This window comes from Branchiostoma floridae, chromosome 10 (assembly GCF_000003815.2).
Source record: "Branchiostoma floridae strain S238N-H82 chromosome 10, Bfl_VNyyK, whole genome shotgun sequence".
NCBI classification, from domain to species: Eukaryota; Metazoa; Chordata; class Leptocardii; order Amphioxiformes; family Branchiostomatidae; genus Branchiostoma; species Branchiostoma floridae.
Genome location: NC_049988.1, coordinates 16717300 through 16721961, shown reverse-complemented (window position 1 = coordinate 16721961; position 4662 = coordinate 16717300). Strand labels below are relative to the sequence as shown.

Genomic DNA, 4662 nt, shown 5'->3' with positions numbered 1-4662 from the left:
ATATTTAAGGTATGGATTTAAGTCACGGTGTGTATGTATTAAATTCAGGGATGGCTGGATCTGATTGTGTCATTATTTCCCTTTTTGTATGCCTCCAGTACAGCTGCAGTAGATACTTCCTTCAGACATGCAGCACAAGTTGTGAGGGTGGATAGCCAGAAGTAAAGCAAGCATCAGCCAGAAGTTTAGCTGCTGGGTACTTCAAATTATGCTGCTACACACTCCATAGGTAAGCCTCAAAACTACAGTCCTGCATGACCAATATCATCATTGGCACACTTCAGTGTTTACCGAGGCATGCCGTTATCATGATTCTGCTTAGTCTGGTTTTAGTTAGTTGTTGTGATGGGACGAAGCACAACTACCCCAGTTATGTCAAAATCGTGTGACATGTTCCTTGATTGCTGTGTATATATTTTTTATTTGTGTCATACCTGATAACATTTGATAGGGGTGTTCCAGACCGGATGATGATTTTCCGTATCACACAGGCTTTTTATTTGTATTAGACAGGTTTCCATCAATTGAATAGAACATACTCAAGCGAATGGAGTTCTTTTGTTCGAATTTTTCTCGAATTGATGTTATTTAAAGAATAGAGTTGTTGGCACCGTGCAGGTTGAAACAATGTAGCGAGTTTTATCCTTTTTATGAGTAGTTTAGCAATTAAATTGAGAGTTTTCCGACCTGGATATGATATACATGTATAGAATACAACACGGAGTATTCTGTATCACCTAAGGTACCAGGATCACCCGAAGGCCAGAGGCTGATCCGACCCGTAGGAGGGGTGGGACCGAGGATGATGTATTTCAATACACCATGTTTTATTTTATTTGTAACATACCTACCTGAGAAAACACAAGTTTCGATGCAAAACGCGCCAGAAGCTTTAAAAAATTTGGTGTCCTCGAACAAAAACAGTTACAGCAGCAATTTTAACGTCTGAATCAGGTATTCGAATTTTAGACCACGCCGCCCTCGGTGTGGGTAGAGTACGTTTGAAGTGTTCGATGGAAGCCTGTGTGATACAGCTTTTCATTACCCGGTCCAGAAAACCCGTATCGACCAATATCGTGGCCCAGGTATGACGACATGAAATTTACATGAAAAATACAACACAATGTATTCGGCATTACTCTCAGTCCCAGCCCTCCCACGGGTCGGATCGCTTGACCCAGTCAGGCTGGTACACCATGTTGTTGTATTCTATATTTATCAATTTTCAGTACACATGGGGACTACCCTTCAGTTGCAAATTTAAATAGGCTAGATTTCCACACATAGATTTATATTCTGTGATACTTTTGTGTTATCATGTAGGAACTGACTCACCACACAAAGGACTCCAAACTCATGCCAAGAAGTTCAGCATTCAGACACAGAAGAAGGCAGCCTGTGCTTGTTTGGACCCTACACGGAGTGCTTCGCAGCAGTGGACTTGAATATAGATGACAAGAGGATGTCTGTACGCAGTTCCACAGAATGTACTAGTAACTCAGGTGTTCACAGTTTGGCTGGACTTTAAAAGTTTACTCATCTGTATTTCAATATCTTTATTGACAACAACTTTGTTCTTTTATGTGATTGCTGTTAACCTAAGGGCCACTAAAATCTTCATAGCTTTGAAGACTTCCAGTATGAAGCAAATTGTGTTTCACTGTTGTGTGATTGTATGAACCGTGTGATTATGATACATTTTACATAATTGTCAGAATTACATTGTACCTACACAGGTCCCATACAATATGCTTGTACCTGCATATACAGGTGGTATTTTGAGCCCTGACATGCATCTGACCCTCACCCTTCTCCAAAGGAAATGGATTTCTTAGCCAGATCACTTGGTTGTTTTTAATCTGTTATGAACTTATTAATTCCCCAATCTATGAAGTTTCGAAAATGATGAATTGTTGCTTGAATAAACATGTAGCATCACATGATGCTAATACTAGTAATAGGATCATGTTGGCAAAGTGTAAAACAATACAGGCCCCATTGAATGTTACATAAGTCTTTCATAGGTCATTAATGCACTGCATTTCAGTGTCATGTTACTGTTTCTTTCATTCATCTTGATCATAGTTGCACATTTTGCTTTTTACATTTGTTAACAGTGACAGCATAGTTTGGATGTTGCACACAATATAATATGATACAACTGTTACAGTACACAGTAAGTACATTGCAAATTCTTAACTGAGTGCTTATTGTAGTCTCCAACTTCCAAGCAGACATGTCAGCTTGTCCAAGTAGGGACAAATAAGTTTCCATGGGATTTCTGTCCTTTGTAGTCTATTCAGTTATCTGCCTGCCAGTTGGTTCACTCCTATTACTCAAGTCCCCTATTAGTATTTGACCAAGCCAGAGTCTGGTAGAGACTGGGATAATTGCAGATGAAATGTGATGGGCAAATAGTGTATGGCAAAAATATTGTATATAATTTCTAAAGCCTGTTTGTCAGTGCACAATGACGGAGACTGATGATAGGTTTAGATTGTATGTGATGATAAAATACTTTCTTAAATATCATCCATGATAAAAGCTGCTTGTAACTGATCAGCTTGTACACAGGACAGTTGACCAATGTTCAATCACAAGGCCACAATTGTATATCTGTTATTTATCTGTTTACCCTTTAGAAATCCTAACTGTCATTGTTGATATGTTTATCCAATAAATAATGCTGAGTTTGGCCACAAATCGTGTTATGATTCAAAATCATGGGTGGCCACAAATCGTGTTATTACCGGCTAAATGTGGGTAAACTGGGGAGTAATCGGTTAACTACCGGCTAAATGTGGGTAAAGGGGGGCATATGATATTATTCTGGTAAAGGTTGTATAAATCCAAGGTAAATACAGCTAAATGTGGGTAAAGGGGGATAAATATAGCATTGAATATTCTGGTAAAGGTATGTATAAATCCAAGGTAAATATGGGTAAATACAGCTATATGAGAAATACTCCGCATGGTAAATGTCGGTAAATGCGCAAAATATATGAGAAATACCTCGTACGGTAAATCTCGGTAAACGCATATTTACACGAACCTGGTAAATGTGGGTAAATCAGGCAAACATTACCCGCTATACCATGCGGGTAAATGCCTGGTATATTTGCACCTTTACCGGCGGGTAAATGTCGATAAATCCCTGGTAAATCTAAACTTTACCCGGCTATACATCGCATTTACCAATGGGGTAAATTCGACTTTTCATGCAGTGGTTAATTCTTTAAGGAGACATCAAGGGCAGAAAGGGCCATGGACATTTTAACGAACATCATAAGATCAAAATGATCTGAGCAAGGGTATAATGTTCTTGATTAGAACGATCACTGAGCAATTATGAAGTGACAAATATAATCTTCAAAGTCCATCGTTTGATCTAATAATATAAAATGTAACCTCATCCTTTATTGATCTGACGAAGAAGGTTGAAATGATTTAACGTCCTTGATCTGAACTGTTATGTGGAAAGCGTATTTGGTGAGGACTGAGGTTGATGTTGTTGGCGGGCTTGATTTCACTGAAGGGTCCTGCTGTCGTGAGCAGAGCGAGCCGGCCTGCGAGGGTTTAGTTAGTTTCCCTGACACTTGGAGGTTGGGGAGGGGCGTCCATTTCTGTAGCCCTTGAGCCACACATTTGTGAAAGCCGCTACAGCAGGGGGCTAGTCCGCCTGTAGCGAACACTTTCCCCACTCGGGGTGGCTTTGGGTATATTGGAACTCTTCTTAAACTGAGTTTGTTTAAATGAATACTTTGGTTATCCATAGTCTCCAAGCAGACCCTACGGTGCCAAAGAGATAGTGTCAAAGCTGGCAAAGGAGTATAGTCGGCCAAATGGAGTCAAATCGGCCAAAGGGAGTCAAACGGGTACCGGTGCCGCTTTATAATTCTCCTTTGGCAGCTTTGATACTACTTGTATCTTTAAGGCACCGAATGGTCTGCTTGAAGACTAGGTGATCCACACTAAGCTGGCACCAGCATGATCCTATTCTACGTGGCATTTTAGCACGTAACAACAGCAACAACAACAACAAAAAAAAAAGCTCGAGGGTTGTGACGAGGTGGGGAGGGGGGCACGTCGCTGGGCGGGTCTCAGGTGAGCGATGAACGGACCAATGGGCAAAGGGGTGTCCCTAGTCACCACCTGTACACGTGTTGACTCAGCGTTTTGCACGTGGTGACTTCCGAACAAAGGCCTCCTATGTTACTAAAACGCGGGAAAGTTGCCAAACGACTTTTAGAGTTGACAGACTGCACTGCGTGGCTTCTAAGGTGTCATCATGGCGACCATATAGCCTAAAGCCTCCTTCACCGGCCAACTTCAACGATCGGAGGGGTGGGGGAAGTTGAGGGTGACGGGGTTCTGATTGGAAGATATGCCGGGGAAGGAATATGTGCCGCGGCCGGGAGGCGAGCATTCTGCCCTGAGCGGCATATATTTCCATAAGAGCATTCCCCGTTGAAAATAACCACAGAGAGGTCGGTGAAGGGGCGCTCGTAACAGCAGAAACGTACAGTAAAGCCCTTCCTTCCTTCCTTCCTTCCTTCCTTCCTTCCTTCCTTCCTTCCTTCCTTCCTTCCTTCCTTCCTTCCTTCCTTCCTTCCTTCCTTCCTTCCTTCCTTCCTTCCTTCCTTCCTTCCTCCTTTCCTCCTT

The 4662-nt window shown here is 41.9% G+C and overlaps 1 long non-coding RNA gene across 1 annotated transcript; it reads left to right on the top strand.

Annotated features, from left to right (window-relative positions):
- Nucleotides 1-98: 98 nt before the first annotated feature.
- LOC118424776 lies at nt 99-2703 on the top strand. Its single transcript, XR_004832237.1, has 2 exons — nt 99-229; nt 1324-2703. It is a non-coding gene; the product is annotated as an uncharacterized LOC118424776 (long non-coding RNA).
- The last annotated feature ends 1959 nt before the right edge of the window (nt 2704-4662 follow it).